General features: G+C 29.8%; 1 protein-coding gene across 2 annotated transcripts in view; it reads right to left on the reverse strand.

Moving 5' to 3' along the window:
* The window catches only part of LOC124531953 (pituitary homeobox homolog Ptx1), a 45,612-nt gene extending 38,485 nt beyond the window's left edge, over positions 1-7,127 (reverse strand). For both annotated transcript variants that reach the window (XM_047106541.1, XM_047106540.1), the window contains exon 1: positions 6,760-7,127. The gene's annotated coding sequence lies outside the window, so the exon portion shown is untranslated. The remainder of the gene's footprint in view (positions 1-6,759) is intronic.
* Between the last annotated feature and the right edge of the window lie 13,153 nt (positions 7,128-20,280).

The raw sequence follows: 20,280 nt of genomic DNA on the forward strand, positions 1-20,280 counted from the left end.
GACTGTTCATTAAAATGGTTTTATTATGTATGATCTTGATCATTCTAATAAATCGAATGCATCGCAAAATAAAAGAAAATATACATTACATTTCTCTAACAGATGCAAAAAAAAAATGTTAAGGTATTTATTTTATACTATATATTATAAACTAGAAACTGGAACTACAAAAAATAATTAACGCTTATGAAAAAGTATATCATAATCTTGTTCGTTGTAACGTACATAACTCACTTTTGGATACCTAATACTCATTGATATTTTCGGGTTAAAAGTAATTTGGGCCGTAACTTTGCAAAAGTAACTATACCTACGTGAAATAAAAATAATCAATATTTTAATTTCAATACTGATTTTAATTTGTAATTAAAAAAAAAAGTTCAAGTTTATCAAACAACACAAAGAGTTTTGAATTGGAACAAGTGGAGTAAATAGTCGAGAACATACTTTACTAAAAAAAAAAATATTTTTTAAATCATTTGCTAATCTCGTCACGTGAGACAGTGATAAAATATTACATCTATCTCTTGGTATGTGCTAAACTGACAGAAATATCTACGAATCTTGACGGATGGATTAATTATTGGATAGTTTATTCTTTGATTATTTATGTCTGTCTAGTTAAAAAAAATAATTACCATACAGTTGACCAGTAAGTCCACGCACACTAATAAAGTAGTGTGACGTTTGGCGAGGTGAAAACGTAGCTGTCACGCACACCAAGATAATTAAGTTGGCTGGTTTGTTATAGCTCTTATAGTGCAACAATGTATCGAGATATATAAATAATCTACGAGTTTATCATTATAGCAACATAAGAATGAAAGATATGCACTTAGATTTCTACTATGGTCAGCCATAACGGCGTCGTTAAGCCAAACTACTTTAGGCTGACAATCCTTATCCTTAGATGTAAATCAGTATTATTTAAAAACCCAAAAACAATATGTGTTAAATTAGTATCACTATAACTGAAACCATATTAGACATTCATTGTATGGATAAAGTATTTTTTTAATGACACACTATGACAATATAAAACTCTCTATACAAACATAAAATGATAATTTTCACTGTTAACTTAGTTATTACTCTGAATATCTAAATCATAATTACATGAGATAAACTTATATGATGACTATCTTGAGGTTTAAAAATAGGCAATGACCTTCAACCTAACTGTATATCTTTCTCAAGTTAGTAGTTCAGTTAAACTATGTTAATGTATCCTATTATAACATACTTAAATGTGCTATCAAGATATGAGATCGGTACTCTAAGAGATTAAATAAAGAAGTCACTTACTTAGAGAATAAAACACGACACATTTCACAAGAAAACAAACACGATCAAAAACTGAACATAGAAAAATCATATCTATTTATAAAATGTAAGTGAATGAAATGTGAGTGTCGAACATGTGTAACGACATCGAACACGGCAAATATTTGAGTGTATCTTCGCTTGTATCTCGCCTATCAGTTGATAAGAGTTTTTATGGCGGTGTCGATATTGACACGCACGATACTGGCGTTCCGTGAGAAACGTTCAATGTATCTATTCATGAATGTGAATAAAAATAGGCAATTTATCGCTACTTGTCTTAGTGTCGTGAGTCTGGCTGAACACTTATTTTAGCTACGAGTGATTATGTTTCGAATTATTTTATTATAAATAACCGTATTGGATTTTATGTACTGCAGTTTTTATTTTAATATTTAATTTTTTACAAAATATGTTCTTTACATTTTTCGATACGCCAAATATTTGGAATGTTAGCAGACCTCAACGATCGTATTAAAACCGGTTAAAAACAAAAATTCTTCAAAAGCCATAAGCCTTCGAAATTAAATTTAAAGTTTAAATTACCAATATAAAATTAAGAAAAACAAATTAGCAATAGTCTAGACTCTAGGTGACATGGAGATCTTTGGACTGCAACGCAAAAGTTGACACCCCGAGACACGCGCTTCTGACTTTTCAAGTTTGAAGTCCGTATCAATTAGTAATTTCTCGCTTTCTTTTACGGCGAAGAAAAACTTTTCGAAGACACTTTATATCAAGAGCTCTCAGATATGAGTAATATTTTCTTTCGAAAATAGGTATTTGCCTGCCTGCCGGCTCATGGTACACTGGGCCTGAAGCTTATTTTTTTCAGCTTAAAAACAGAGCCTTAATGTTATTTTTTTCCATTAAGTCATTTTTATACTTTAAATTTAACTTTATGTATTATTTGTTACAATAAAGTATTTAAATGATGAATGAAGGCTTCAATTTATATCTATAACAAACCGCAAACTTTTTAAATCAGTCTGAAGTCTAAATATCATAAGCATTGCATAGTATTAATTTTATCCAGACACTTGCCTAAATATGTGAATTTTCAAATTTTTTTTCTGGTGTTAAGAACAATTATTGTTACAATATTTATTATTACTTGAAAATTTGACAGGATTTCTTGTTGAAATATTATAATAAAAATAAAATCCGCTTTTTTATGTACCTATAGTATATCGTAATGGCAGTATGATGATGTAGGTATCAATTAATTAACAAAAATTTAAGCTCTTATTACTTTCTGACCTCATTATTTACCGTTAAAACATTGTATTAGACCAGCAATACTTAACACTTTATTAAGGGTCCGTTAATACGTTACCGTATACGTTATATGTGATACCGCAAAACGGTATAAAAATATATTTGAAGAAATAAAATTAGTTTTTCTTGTTTATATATTCAAACAAAAACCTAAAATTGTTTTTATTTAATCTTTCTGACTGGTCAATCATTTAAGCAACCAATATTAAAAACATTTTGAAATATATTTCTTTACAAAAACTGAGTACATTATGAGTACAAATGGTATTGACAAGATCAAAGTAAATGCCAGCTGGGTCACTCATAAAAGTTTATAAGGAACGTCAATGAACTCAAGAGCGTATACATATTTAGATTAACTTGAACCTTAAATCATATTTTGTCTGCGTTATAATCAAACCCGTAATAAACATTGAAGACAGATACGTGCTAACCGAAAGTTCCAATTAGATACATTTTTGAAAAAAATATAAAATAATAATCATAAAATTAAAAAATACATTACGTCTTGACTTGTACAGGTAGAAATTATAACATTATTTTGATTTCCTTCAATATTTTACTTACAAAGGGGGAGGAGGCTTTTACTTTATAATTTTCTTATTTTTTTTATAATAATAATAATTAATTTATACCAAAATAAAATTGGCATTTCCAAATTTGATTATTGTTATTATGGTGTATAACTAGGTACCCACAGATAAATGTAGAGTTCATATTCAAATAAAAAATAATTTTAAATGCAAATAATTTCTACTGAAAATTTAATCGCATAGAAAAATGCAAAAATAAAATAACACGAAACTAAAACATATTGTTAATAGATAAAAAACAAACAATACAGTAACAATCAAATGCCTGATTAATGAATTCTTCAATTATCAATATGGTAGCGACATAAAGATAAATAAGGAATATACTACTCCAATAAGCATACCAGCATAATTTGGACCTACGAGGTATGTCCCGTTCTGTACAATTCTGATTTTATTTTTATCCGACCGAAGGAGTTACCAAATTCAGCTAGGTTTTTTAAATTTTGTATGCATGTGTAACTCTGTGTGAGTATATATTAAACAGCTCTTTGAATGACTGATTTGTTTTATTCAGCGTAAAAATATACATTCCAAATTTATATCTCTTGATCCGCTATTAATAAATAATATCACTGACTATGAAAGGAATAGTCAAACTGGAAGTGTCAGTATCTTTAAGCGGAAGTGATATTTAAATATTTAAAAATAACCACAATATTCTTTAGTTATCTTATTTTAATTAATAAAATGTAATATGTATGATTACCAGATTATTTTAAAACAATATAATTTTATGGTATAAGTATGTAAAATATCATTTTTAAACTCTTTTCAAATTTTGAAATTTTGGGGATTATTAACTCTATCTAAAAAAAAATATTTTAATATATTTAGAATCTATAATAATTATACTATATGTGGTTTTATTTACTTACATGTTCACCTGCTTCCACTTCTACATAAATGTTAGTATAGTAAAATAAAAAAAAATCCTGTGTCATTTTAATTAAAAATATTATAACTAATACAAATATAGGTACCTAATAAAGATGATGAAATTGAATGAGAAGGCCTGTAATTATTAGTTTACACAACTTTTCTAACGCAGAAAATATTTTATTTCCAGGTTATTCTAAGTATATACGATACATATAGTAAAGTTAGACCTAGAAATAATAAATAATAATCCTTATATCGTAAACTTTAACGCTTCATTAAACAATATAGATTACCTAGCAAAGAAATTCTTAAGACACTTAGGGTAGCTCCAATGATTAGGTATAATTCGAAATATCTAAAAATCAATCTACAAATTAATGATAAAGATATACTAAAATATTATTTACATGGATTTGTATTTTAAGCGAATTCAATTAAAACGTACGGGTAGTGTAGTAATATTAGATTACAATATCGCTACGATTTCCGTTTTTTGATAAATACTTATATATCTTTAACAACAGCACAGCAATCAATTTTTTATTATCATCAGTAGCCTAAATAACTCCGTAGGTAAGTATTATTTATTTTAATTCTTGGAATACACTCCTCTGTAAAAATATATAAGTTCTGTAAAACTACATTGATTTATTTTTCAGTTTCTTACTAAGTTTTTATACAATTCATATATAATTAACCATATTATAAATAAATATATTCAATTTAGATTTTAGTAAATTTTAAGGAATAAATGTTTTCGTTGTCCTTTGTATTATTTTTCTCAATAAATATTGGATACATGTTATATAGTACGCTACAAGCATTATTTAAAAAAAGAAACTTTGTTGTAAGAAAAAATATATTTACGTAGTAGTTGAAATCAGAGTGTTATTTACTGTTTTTGTTTTGACTTCTTATATTATTTTTATTGCTTACTAATAATAAATAAATTACTGTATAAAGAATTATTGATAATCAATTTTATCCGTCGGCAATATGTACCTACCTAAATAACAGCACTGTAAGTATGTAATTGATTTAATAAATATTCTTAAAATGAACTATTTACGAATTTAAATGGCTTCATATTTAGATTGTTCATATGATTAATTTTAAAGTACATAATAGTATATAAGGTACGATTGTGATCTTTATTCATTTTATTTCATTAAGTTCCCTTTTTTTTCATAATTTTAAATACATATATTCCAACTCAGTACCGACTTTATATTTCAATAATGTGTACGAAGTTATATTATATTTTAAGACAAGGTTTTACTTCTAATTAGGTACTGATCCAATTTAAATTCAATTATACCTTTAGAATCTGTAGTTTATAGTAGAATAAAAATCTTGATCTTATTCATGTTATGTTTAGCATAACTCAAAAAGGATGCTGTAACTTCTAAAAAACTAACAGTGAAATTATGAAACTGGTCTTACAAGATCACTAAGAACCAGATCATCAAATACAAACACGACCAACTCTACTAATTATTAGTTGAAACATTGTCTGAATTACATACCGTTAAAATGTATTACAAATATTACATGATTTTCTATAATTCAGTTCCTTTTTAATTTTTTATATTTATAGTCGCCTAGGGAGCCAGTTCAGTACCTACTAGTAACTAGTTATCCTATCTACATTTTACACAGGTCCATAGCAAGTAGCCAACATAAATTCAGCATTTATTTAAATCTTTACTGTATATGTAGGTATGAATGTATCCAATTCAAAAGCATTTAAAAAAATACATTGTTCATTAGAACATCTATTAAGATTACTTTGATGTAGCCTAAGGTTCGGGTGGCATTCGCTTTGTAAGTATAAGAAAACAGTCTTTTACAAAACACAGTAAGTAGTTCTACAGTCATTTTGTACAACTTATTTACAGACTATATATCTATGCTTATTGCTCTTTCTTATAGTGGAAACCGTATCATTAGTTTACAAAGTTAGCGTACATGTAAATGAGAGAAGCGTTGCTTTACACTAAGTATTTATAGATAAATATTAAGAATCTAAATCTATTTATTTTTGATATTTTTGGAAGTAGAGAGTAATTGAATTACTTTTTTTTTCTACAAAAGTATTCGAAGAAATATTATTACTGGTGTTAAAGTATTTGGTCATTTTTATTTTTTTTTATTAAGTTTTTTAATAATTTTACGGCTTATAAACTTTCAGCAGTAGGTACCCACTCAGTATAGTAATTAAATAATAACAATTATAGTTAGTAACTTCTTTAGGTCTGAATTATTAAGTACATAAATAGTATAGTAACTGAGTACTTAATTATGTTATGATTTTGTATAAAATAAAGACTGACAATTTTTTTTTTTTAATTATAAGCCAAGGAAGCAGTCTCTGGTGAGCAAATTAATCTTTATTAAAAGTATATTATCAAAATAACTTATGCAAATCTTACTTATAAGAAAAATATATTTGTTTTTCATTTCTAAATTAGGAACTGCTGGTTTTATTGAAATAAAACCATTAAATTATCTTCAAAAATGTATATTTCCTTTATAGTATCTAAAAGAAAGTGGGAGCCAATATATTCATGTGACGAAAGATATTTTATAGCTAAAAGTTTTTGGCGTAGTAGATAGGAAGTGAGTAGTGTATTTTAAACTACCAATCGGAATATTTCAGAATTCATTCATATAAAGTACTCACCTTTAGAAATGTTATATTAGTGCTGTTAGTTCGTTCAGATTGTAGTATAAGATTATTAGTCGGAAGTCCTTAGGAAGACGGTCACAGTGTGCGTGCACGAAATCCGATGATATCCGTCATAATCTCGTCCAAGCCGCTGGATTACGCGTCCACGCGGCCGCCCGTCACCCACTAACGTAAACACAAGAACAGACCGATACCGATAAATCAAAGCGCACGATCCGCGACGGGAATCCGCTAAATCCTTGCGGGATCGCGTAAAAAATACTAGTATTAAAAACAGTCTTAAGTGGGCTTACGAACGCGGCGCGGAACGGCCCGCACTGGCTCTAATCTCGGCCACTTCCCGACGCAATTTGAACCTAACTCCACCACTCTATACATCATCCGGCGACGCCCGCCCACCGCGCCGCCGCGGCCCTATACTCTCGTCTCTGTCGCACCCATATGTTTCCCGCTTGCAGCTATCTCACTCGCGCTGAAATCTCGTCGCGCTGAGTTTTCAGTGCGTGCGGGCGAGGGGGGCGCAGTCAGCTGGCCGAACTTATGCGGATAAAATCGACTTTTTATCGGCTTGCTGTGACGCCTCGTGACGTCACTGTTTACTTCGGATGGACGTGTATTTGTTGTAAAAATATTCTTAAGCTTAATTTATAAGGAAAAATATCTAATGTATTAAAAACTGTAAATTCTGTCTTTGCAATGTTTTTATTTTTAAATTTACTAGTAAGTGAGCATGTTGCCTGAAAAAACAATGTTGCAACTACAACTAGGTATACTAGTAATATTTAGATCGATGTTTTAAATGTAAAAGCTTAGCAATTAGGTTAGAGATGAGTTTATACTATAATGTATGTATCTAAATTTATTCAACGTCCAAAGCTCATTTAAATCGTGCAATATGTTTTCCTTATAGCACACAAATAATTGCAGTTTAAATCGCGTTCCATGCAGCGTCGCCCGCAATAAATAAACGAGCGTTCGCAACGTAAACAGATCGAGCGCATTAACCGCGCGTCGGCGTACATAAAGAGAGCGGTATAAATATAAAGTTCCCACTCGCTGCCGCGCAAACTTAGCTAAACAACGCCATAATTGCCTTCATTACTTAAATTACTGAAATTATTTATTCAAAAAGCTGGCAACATTTAGGCGCGTGCGGCTCCGCCCACAGAGTATCCACGGGCCAATCGGACAGCGTCGCGGTGCGGTGGGAGGGGCGCTCAGCAATATGGCGGACAGACTGGCAACCTTCTTGAAACGGACGCGTCGGGAACTCGCCGACGCTGCGAGTGCTACGTTTTACTCAGTCAACTACATGTGCTAAATGGTGCTTAATTAAACGCCACCGTTAATTATTCGGTGTCAGAATGAAAATTCATCAAGCAATAAGCTGCAACTATTTGTATCCTCCCTGAAGCTGCTCCGACGGGAGTTTCCCGACGGCGAAAGACTATGTTCAGGACAGGGATGAATTGGTAACGATTATAAAGGTAAGATCTAATATAATAGCTTACCAAATGACCTTTTCTACCAATGTAAATAAATAGTTTACTAAATAAATGTTCCATTACTCGTAATATTCAGTAATAGTTGAGGCAATAATAGTAGAAGATAAGAGATTTTCTTTTTCGATGGATAAATATAAAAACTACTTATTGTTTTTCTTAGATAGGTAATAAGTATATAAAAACATACTTACTTTTAAAATATTTTGTTGATGCAACTTTCAAATTATCTTTAAAAAATAAGAGAATATTAATTTAGGTTGCCAAACATGGTAGCATTAATCTATCCTAGATGGATTTCTATTTTCTACTTTATTATACCTCACTTTTATTAAATTAATTTTCTTTTTAATTTCATCTTAAAAATTTACCCCCTTTATGTTAATTTTTGATATCTATTTAAACAAAACATTAATAAAATAATTACGAGTAATATTAGTTATAGTTTTTCGAATAATTACTTAGGTACTTAATAATTAGGTTCCTTCCTATAGAAATCATTTAATTGTTGAATCGAATATGTAATTCATAATATTATGAATTACATTCCTACCTAAAATATAAATAATATTATTTATATTATAGGTAGGCTCTTAAATACCCAAATAACAAAAAACTTAGAACTTATTATAATTTATAATGTTATCTCGCCCTATGTTCTAACGTTTAGAAAAACGTGAAAAAAGAACATGTTTACCTAATACCACCTTACATCTACCACCACATACCTCTGTAGTGGTAGATATAGGTTCTATATGTTCCAGCAAGAAAAATAAAACCAAACATATTAATCTCGATGCACTTTTCTTTAAAATATGCTCCAAGTATAATTGAACATTTATCGAATATATATATAGGTAACTTGAAATATTTATCACATGTTTGGTCATCTCTGCTCATAAACATTAGCAGTGCAAGGAATATTAATCATTCCAATTATCACCCATACATCACCAACTTTAGGAAGTAGTACCAACTTACTTCCCATATTATAACTGTTAAATCACACTGACACAACCAAACCAGAACACTACAGGAACGAGTATGGCTGCTTGGTGGTATAATATATGTTGTTTGAATATTCAATAACACTTAGTAATGTTAGACATAAGGTATTTAATATGTCAGCTGCCACGGTCGATAGCGCATTGGTGTTAGCTGAGTACCGATGTACACCAGCAATGGTAACCAATTACCATCAGTTATACCACTTGGTGGATGACCTACTGACGTCATAAAAAGAAAACACAATAATAGTCATTTTCCTAACTGTAAATAAATATCTGTCACTGACTGAAATATCATTTGTAAGAGAAATAGATCAAGATACTATTATTATTTAGTCGAAATTTCGGTCTTATACTCTTTTGACTCACTGAATGATAGAAATGAGTTGAACAAAACCTTTAAACCTACCTAACCTACGTGATGTGTCTATCACCACATAAAATCTTTTTTTCAAATAGATTAGTCGGTATTCTTTACCGCTATAGTACTAGAGTAGGTATAAGTAGTTATGAACGTGAAAAGTTACACAACTCATTTGTCAGTCAGTCAAAAGAATATAAGACCGAAATGACGATTAAAGAATATTTTTTTACGTTATTTAAAAAAACATTTTTTTTTTATTTGGACGCATCTATCTTTTCTTTTTATTAAAAATATCCTAAAGGAAATCTCCAACTCCCAGGTTATAAATAGACCGGACGAATGACTCCATTTTGTAGCTTGAAAACAATTTCAATACTTGTGGCGTTACCCCAAAGTAATATGCCAAACTATTAAAATTTGTGTGACTTTTCTAAGCGCGATTGATGTCTACTGAATAATTAAAAAAATACTAAAAGTCAACTTCATGTTTTATGGAATGATTTTTTTATATAGTCTGTCAAAGATACTGAGAGACATTATGTTATACGAAATTAAAATACGACAAATGTAGCGCTGTAGGAGCGCTCTATAATTACTAATCAAAGGCCTAGAACCTACCTCATCTCAATCAAGTCCTAAATACACAATAATAAACTACCACAATACTAATACTCAATACTAAAACTACAACAATACTAAACAAAATAAGTGTAGTACAAGGTTTTCACCCAGAAGGGGCTACTTATTTACTACCTACTTATTACCTACACATTGTGCCATTATTAATACCGTCCTTAAATAATTTAGTAGCAAACACAATTGACTATTTATTTTCTAGAATCTAACAAACGATATGGTGGAAATGTTTTTCAAATAACTTATAAGATTGATAAAATTTTCGATATCAACTTAATAGTATCATTCTCCAACGCCAACTTATAGTACAAGTACCACAATTCAATGCAATAAATTACTGTCTGAGTTACGTTTGAATCGGAAGAGTCTTAGGAACGTAGATCAAATTCTGCGCCACCTTAGAACCTTAAACCTAAGATAATTAAAATGGAGATGTTCAATTCAATACTCTACCTATATAATTATTACCTGCTGGATAATTCCATTCCCTTGAACTAATTTCAACCATCACTTGCACAGTTTAAATGAATTACATAACTTTATTTATCTTCATTACTATGAAATCAATATAAGTTAAAAAATCAACCTTATTTAATACCACATAAACTTAAAGTCTAACCTATATCTCTTTGTATAACATTTCGTTTATAGTATCACAATAATTTAAAGAAATGTTTCACATACGTTATCGTAATTATATTTTTTTTCTTTTCAGATTGCCAGTTTGCAGGTGCATTAAAGGGAATGACGTCATGAACTGATTCACCTAATAGTACACAAAACGAAGATTATGAGGCTTATACGTAAATTTGTGACACTAGAATTGTAGTAGCGTCGGTGTATCATTATATCAATAAAATATTTAACACTCTACAAAAAATGTTTCATTAAACAATATTATTATAAACTTTAGAATATGGGATGACATTTGATATTGACTGAAATAATATTACTATTAAACTATTAAATTTTTACACTATTAAATATTTCAAGAGATCTTACCGAATAGCCTGCATACTCGAAATGAGATACAGCTTAAACAATATAGGTATGTTAGGTTGAGCTTGAGCATTCAAACATACAGACATTTTACATACAAAGTGTATTTAAAATACACAATACGATTAAACCCGCCGGCGTCAACACCAGCAACAAATCTAACGTTTTGTCTGATTAATCGACTATCGCAGATGTCTCGCCAAAAATAAAGGAGTGCGGGGTCGGAACCATAATCGAGACTAAACCGAGGGCATTCCCCCGCCTCACTAATGGATAGTATTTATATCGTATTGTTGTGATGATCATTTAAATCTGTCTCCGTAATGAATTGGCTTTTTATTTGACAATTTTTATATAAAATCAATTATCGATGTCAAAAAGTTTTAATGATCATCTTATATTAATTCGTAGAATAGCTATGCAATATAAATTAAAAACTCTACTAAAGTTTTACATAGGAGAAAACCTAATGTAATGTATACAGATGAATACGCAAATTAAACACACATCATGACCGAAATGGTGCCTAGAACATTTCCAACGTTTCGTTATTCAATTGGAATTCCGATACCCATATTTCCTATGAAATCCATTATTACATTACTAAGGAGAGACGTTTTAAATGTTTGGTGGAGTTAATAAATTTATTTTAAACGGATTATCTATAAAAAAATTTACAAGCGTTCTTATCTAATTAACATAAGTACATGAGTATGTACTTATTAAATATAAAAAAAATCAAAACACCTAATATAATAATTTATTCTATGAGGACTTAAGTTTACAAATACGCCACAATATACCTTTATAAAACACGCATATTACCTAATGATAATTGATAACTGAAGAGTTAATTTACGTCAGAACTTATGTAGAGTACGGTAATAGTAATTACTGAGCTGTAATAGTCATACTAAACCTAATCTGAACTTGAAACACATAAATATTTATAGGGAGACATAAATTTGAGGTACCTAATAGCCAATCAACCCTTTATCGGTATATAATGTGACTATATAATTATGATCATATTACGTGAATTCTAATTACATTGTACTGCGATGGCTACTAACAGTGAATGGGGTCGAACGGCATATATTAAGTTTCGAAATACGAGTAAAATATTAGCAATAAATTTTTGTTTTCCAATACATTATTATTATTTTAGTCCATCACATACTTATTCCAGAATATAAATTAAGGTCTTTATCTCACTTGTATTTGCAAACAATATGAGGCTTAGTTTAGCTTAATGGTGCGTTTCCGCTGAAATAGCTGCTGCTTTCTACGCTTGTGACATTTTCAACACTTCAATCAGTCATTAACAGTTTGATATTGTTTTAAAGTTATAATATATACAAGTACAACTTACATATATCACAGAAACCTTAAAAGAGTTACAAAGATATGTAAAATGTTATAACATGTCAACTGTTATTAAAAACTGGGTTGATTCGATAACAAGAGCCTTGTTTTTTATGCCTAGCTGTCACTACCACCCGTAAACAATGGTACTGTAAGTAAGTAATATAATAATTCCATATATCGCACCACCAACTTTTTGAAATTACGATTTTATGTCCCTTTTGCCTATAGTTACACTGTATATCACCACCCATAGTATACACTGGCTAACTCACTCTACACACAAAAATACTGAGTACTGTTATTTGACAGTATACATGATGATTGGTTGGAACCTAACCAGGTGAGCTTGCAAAAAAATTCCACCAAATATGTAAAGCTAGATGGAATTTACAAATTAAGAGTGGAATTTAACTTCTTAAACTGCGGTTTAATATAGAGAAATTATCACAAAACTTATATGTGTTTGGTTCTAGGTTATTATCAAATAGTTGATTATTAAAACATTATAAACAAAACAGCTTGAATTAACATTTGTGGATTGGGTTCGAGTAGCATAATTAAGTAAATTTTTAGTCAAATATCTACTAAAACAGTCAAATATACTATAAATATATAATAGGTTATCACAAAAAAATCCATGAAATGATTAGATAGAGGCATTATAGTATTATGGTTTTTCCGATCAATTGAAACTAAGTAAAAGAAAATACACGGGAACACAAAAGACTACCTACAGCTCAACCCATTGAAATCTCATTGCAATCAAGCAAGCTAGAAGAAACACAATGAAATAAAAATAAAAACATGTATACACACATACACAAACATAAATGTCCTCCTTTTTTAAGTAGATTAAAAATAAGTGGGTTTGAGATTATGGCTATTTGATATTATTTACGCATAAAATCTTTAGCGTGGACTTCGTAAAAGTAGACTAATGCAATTTTTGGATGTATTGTGGTGTTCAATTAGCACACGAGTAAATGCCCAACGTAAAGTAGAAGCTGGCCTTAAATATCCAACAAATGATTATCACCAAAGATATAAAACATTTTTTATTTCGTTTTGATACATTTAATGCACCATTACACCGCTCACTCACTCACCAAAACCGTATAAGGAAGACTTGTAGCATTCGTTTATTTTAATTTTTCATTTAAATGTATACTAAACAAAATGAAGTGCTTGAATTGACCCATCATATAAAGCCTTTATTTTACTATCTATACCTATACAAGTTTAAAGGTATTAATTATAAAAACAGGTATTTTAAAGAATTAAAATTATATCTTCAAAAAATGAAAAAATTGGACAACTAATTGATTGATTTTAATTTAGTAACACAGACAGCGTCTTTAGGAGCAAGACTATACGAACGAAATAAATATATGTATATACTTAGATACAGTAGAAGAGTAGGTACTTATTCTATATACAACTCTCCGCACACTTCTGTCGTGTATTTAGCCCAAGTGTACGTTAATATGAGTATCTATAAGCATAGAGGATGCTGCGAAGATTATGGGCGATTAGCGTTTAAGCATAATCCTCTGTCAGCCGTCACCGAGTGAACTTGACCGGGTGACATGCAAACAAACACATGTTAATTATTTTACAGACGAGTTCTTTACGTGACTTTGTTCATTTGAAGATAACCATTTCGCCTATTGAAAATATGTCTTTTTATTTGATACTAATATCTTCTTGAATGCTTCTGAAATTTAATAAAGTATTATTCGATATAAATTTCGCACATAAACTATATACATAACTTAACATACTGTGCTCTTAAATATTCATTCCAAAAGACTCTTTAGTTTAAATAGAATAATACGTACACTACACTAGTACACTTCTTGACGCTATTGCTTTTATTCCGAAATGGCTTTAATATTTTTATTACTTATAATTAAATAAAATAAAGTAATTAAAATATTTTCATTGGAGGGAAAGAACTTTTAATTAAATTTTTTAAACTAATACTGTTCTACACCAGATTGTTTTGCAACAATGTATAAGCCTTATAATGTAGGTTTAAATATATCAAACCTTTTTTATTGCCTTAGATTATTTTTTAACCTATATTTATGAAATAAATTAAAATAATAGGTATAGAGTTTTTTTTTAAATAATTTGTTCTGGCACGTAAGGTAATATTTAAGTCTGTGAGATATTCTTGAAGTGCACAAATAGTATTACATAACATTTCCCAGGCTAGGATCTTTCATATTCTGAAGCTGCTTTGAGTAGTTTCAAGAATAATAATATAATTATAAGAATATTTAGTTTATGTTGCCTTATTATTGTCATACAAATCAAAATAAGTTGCTTGTCTAGATGTGTTATGTTAGATATAACATCTACTTAATAAAGTAATAAGACAGATGGCAACACTAAGGCTAAAAATTTAAATTTTCTTTTTTAGATAAGACTGTGACAAAGTATTTTCATTTGATTTTGTTAATGGTATATTACTATTATTATTAATGGATGATGTCATTCTTGTGCAGGACATATTTTTAGTGCACAAGTCTAGGTACAACACAGGTACACTCTCTATTACGTCACTAGCATAAACCAACGAGACGGAAAATCTAACACTACCGGAAAGTGATCAGGTGCAGAAACATGATCTGAGGTACGAGAGTGTACACATCCAAGTTCCTGACTTTGGGCTGTTATTGAGATTTTTTCGATAGAGAGACCCAATGACTTTTTATCAACCTAACCTGGGGTATTGATCCATCGACATTATAAATAATATCCTTATTACTACTAACTCGTAGAGCAAAGAGGCGAGCATAGTATACTCACCACGTCCTATTTGAGTAAAATATTAATGAAACCTCTTTTGATCATCTTACGGTGGATCAATTCGAGTTTCGTATAATTAACACGTGTATATAAACATATAAATTTAATAGTGCTTTGCATTGTATTTTCTGTTAAGTCGAACAGTTCAAGGAGAAAAACATTAGAAAATATGATGCATGTACCAAAAATAAAAGCAACGTAATGGAATAAACTAAATTGACTTCTCTTCAACAGGAAAGGAGTCCTTTTCCCAGCCGTGAACATATTAAATAACTAATAAAATCAGTAAATAGCCGAACAGTAAATTTATTCCCCTTGGTAACTTTCGTATTTCCCGAAAAACAGATAGTGGCGGCAATAAAAGGATTAAGAGTTGTTTATATTACAGCATTACATACGCAAAGCATCCTTATCATGCAGCCATAAATAAAAGTAAATCTAGACTCTTATCAATGCCACTGAATTTTTCGATTAGATATCAATCACTTATTCCTCTCATACAGACAAAAATTATATACTGTAATTCTATATAACACGTTTACAAATATATAATACTTATAACCTCTTTTATAAATGATAGACAAAAGTTTAAACTTTATTAATTTATTTGATTCATAGATACTTTTTATCTTAGTCATAATTTTCTCGGTGGAAAATATTTCAAAACAATGACATAATTAATGCAGATAAGTTGTATCGGCCCGCAACGTGAATAATTTCTTCTTTATGAATATTCATAACTGCTCAATACTCGTTTAATTTTCTAATATACAGAATAATTAGAAGATGTTTTGTGAACATTGTAGGTACTCAATAATAGGTACTTAAGGCAAGAAACATGGTGTCCAACATTACAGCATATTTTTTTTAAATAAATTTTCTTCGCACATTTTGGTATAATTTCAACATTGATGTTATTTTTTATTGTTATCAAATTGTAAATTAATTGTTTTTTTTTACTTATTTCATAATATAATCTTTACATTCCAATTAATAATAGTTTCCTGCTACGTAACCATACAATCGATGCAATAATTTATTGCTCGGATTAGCCGTATTATCGTAATAATTCGTAATAAGAGTACCTACAAAAATATATATAAATAAAATATTGTTCCAAATATATTGCCCGTAAATTACATAAAGTAATGGTTACCATGAAGGTAGGTAGATGGTACACAAAGATCCCAGCTATTAATCATTCCATTGCTTTAATGAAGTGAAATTATGCAGATTCAAAACGCGATCACAATGGCCACGATCTCTCCACGATCCCCAGATAAAGACGCTAATTCTCCTATGAACCTCCTTTCACAGACCTCTTTCATTTATAAACATTTTAAACAATAGATAATAAATATAGGGCAATAAGTTCGCTTACATTTTGGAAAATATATAAAGCATTGTTATGACTTTCAATGTTCTTATAATTCGTTAAATGCCGTTGTCTTTCAACATCTTATTATTTATTATTAAGGCTGAAAATTACCACTAATTTTTAATTATAGTTTTATTTTCTAAGTTATCATGACAAATGACTGAATTTATTTACATTTGTTTTATTGTATAAGTATCAATAGTTAAATAAAAACACAATTTTAAATTGTCCATTTGAAATTTTGAAATAAATTTAATTTCGAATCAGTAGCTTGTGAGACGTTACGTCCCTTAAAGTGTGATAACTTTGTTATGTCTCTAGTTAAATGTTAAATAATTAAGGTACATAACCATAAATCAGAGACCGACTTTGAAGATTAAATTAATCGCAATCGCTTATTATAGTTATTATAACAAGGATAACAAGGATAACATAAAAAGCGAAAAACGTATTTAATGTTAAATATCTTCGTTATAAGAAGAAATTGGAGAATTAATGCATCTCTAACAGGACTTGCGATAAGCTCCTACCGGGGGGGTATTTCATAAACTTTACAAATTGTGATCTTATCTTTTAATTTTGCTTCGACTAAGGGACGTTATTACGATTAATTAATGTTTCGGAACTTTCTTGTTAAATTACAATTCTTATAAAATCATAAATCAATTTACTGTCATTTTAATAATGCGTGGTAGGACTTTGGGTAAATCTCAGTCGGGTGGGTGTTACCTATCAAACAAGAGCAGCATATATTGTTGTGTTTTGTTTTGAAGCGTGTTGTTTTGCAGTGCTGATTAATCAAATCAGTGCAGTGTTAATTAATACATATAAAAGGAATATAACTATATATACATAATATTAATTATTACTTTAATATTATATATACTATAACTATGTATATACTATATAATATATGTATATCTATATACGTATATACTATATAACTATATAGCTCAAAGTGGTCGTTTGATTGACCGCGTAAAAACAAACCTTTGATGCGGACTCCGTTTGTTATTTAAAAAAAAAAAAAAAAAAACAAATTTTCAATTGGTTCAACTGATACAGATAATTAAATGTTATTCTTCAATTTCGTTATCGAAGATAGGTGTAGGTAGCACAATTTCCATGAATGTCGAGGCGACGAAGTACTCGCTCGTTTGCTAATATTTTTATTGCCGTGACTTAGATAACAATACTTAATTTTAAAACGAATATTGAAAACAGATTAAAATTTTAAGCGTATTGTATATGTTTAAATCTTGTTTTATTTCAACGCATCAATTAAATGATAAAAAATGTTCGGTATAAATTTTGACAGCTCATTGAAAAATGTATGCCTTATATAAAGCTAAATATCACGTTACCATTTATTTTTTGGTCTAAAAAGTTTAATTTAGATAAGAATTACTTATGTTAACATTTAATTATGCAAATACAAATTAAAAATAAGTGACCGTACAAATCATGACCGCTAGTAATGGCATCGACTCAGCCTTGAATCGGATTTCCGATGCTGTTAACAAAATGAACCATCTCTCCTGACAAGTAACGAACTAAAAGTAGTTAGTTTATGTCCAGCGCTGGGAAGCTATTGACGAGATTTGGTACTTATTTCTGAACCGCTGGTTTTATACACCATAAATTTTAATTTGATTCGACGCGTTAAAATATCCAAACAAAATGACAAACATGACGTTTTCTTTAAAGAGTAAAAGGAGAATTTCAATACAAATTAATATTCTATTATTATAACGACCATAGCAAAATCATATCAATGTAACTGTAAGAACAACAAACTATTAGGTTCTGAAGTCACAATAAGATCTATGATTTAATGTCTCCTTGTGCTTATAACCCATTTCAAGAATACAATACAACGATACAAAGTAGTTTGCTGGTAAAATTGCTGAAGAATGGGTGTGGGAAACTTAAAAAGGTACTTAAAAAACAATAAAATAATAACTACAATGTAATTGTTTAGCGTCTACGATGTTTCACAAAGATACCCCCTTTGAAGTAATTAAATAAACTAGTGATTAAAGCACATTAATAGTCATGGAACTAAAGTTTAATTACCGTCTAGAATCAATACCCTTCTCAACTAATGGAATAGTTGGAACTGGAGTCAATCACACGGATCGTAAAGCCCGCAGTTCAGTAGTTACTTCCACTACATATAATTACAATTGAATTTATGGCTCATGTTACCCCCAATAGCTAGCTGTAGGTAAGAATATACGAACTGCGTCTTATAGTTAAATGTTAATTAATTCAAACGAATGTTTAAACAATTTTAATATAATTTTAGGTTATGGATAGAAACTGGTTATTATAAGCATATGGTATATTTGTGTTACTAAATAAATAAAAATCTATTAATGTCTGCATTCGATATCCAATTTCTTTATAGAGAATAGTATGCTTTACACCTACAGATGTTTGTTGTTGTTGTGTTGTTGTGGTTGGACCCAAACGCAAATAAGGTGAATCCGCGGACGGGAAGTAGTATCTAGTATAAGAAGACCTTAAAATGATCGATGTATATGTTATATATATATTTATAGTTCATTTAGAATTATAAATGTAAAAACAATTACGTAATATTTTTTTTATTTAAGAAAATAATGCAATGCCAATGTCAATAAATATCTTGATCAGCAACCGCCGCTAAATCAATATATGCTTCGAACAAAATTAGCGTGTAATATTTCCTGTTCGAATTATAAATGAGACAGTTACTCTCGCCAAAATATTGTCGTGAAATTGGAATTGAACGCGTCCGGTGCGCGGGCGTCGGCACGCGTACGTCACACGACGGCCACGTGGCGGAGCGCCTCCCGCGATACTACGCCCTTTCCTAGTATTTATTTTACAACTATCCTCTCATTGTAAGCTCATGTCATCCGACCAGCGCAAATTCAGTTTGGATTTCATCTCGCACCCCAGTTACGTCAACGCTAAGCAAACACCCAGATTGCATTATTATTTAATTGTCTCGAGTGCTTTCTTTTGTGAATTTAAAATGAGCATCCTTGAACTTAAATTAGTATGTACATACATTCGGAGGCACGTATGCACATTGTATATTCCATTTATTAAAGTAAAATATCACGTTAACATGATTTTATTATTTCTATTTAAAATTAAAACGAATTAAAATAGTAACCTGGTGTAGAAATTTTGTTATTAAAGTTATTAGTAAGAATTTATAATTACTTAATAAGAGATTAACTCAAACTTAAAATCTGTACTAATATGTGAAAGTAACTTTGTCTCTCGGTTTGTTGCTTTTTCATAAAATCACTGAACTGAATTTGATAAAATTTGGTACAAAGTAAGCTTGAGTGCCCATAGAGGAATACGTCCTACTTTTGCGCATAACTAAACTAAACTCATCACATGAAACCTTTTTTTTCGCAGTGTAAGGTATCAACTTGGTACGTACAA

Source organism: Vanessa cardui, chromosome 8 (assembly GCF_905220365.1).
Source record: "Vanessa cardui chromosome 8, ilVanCard2.1, whole genome shotgun sequence".
NCBI classification, from domain to species: domain Eukaryota; kingdom Metazoa; phylum Arthropoda; class Insecta; order Lepidoptera; family Nymphalidae; genus Vanessa; species Vanessa cardui.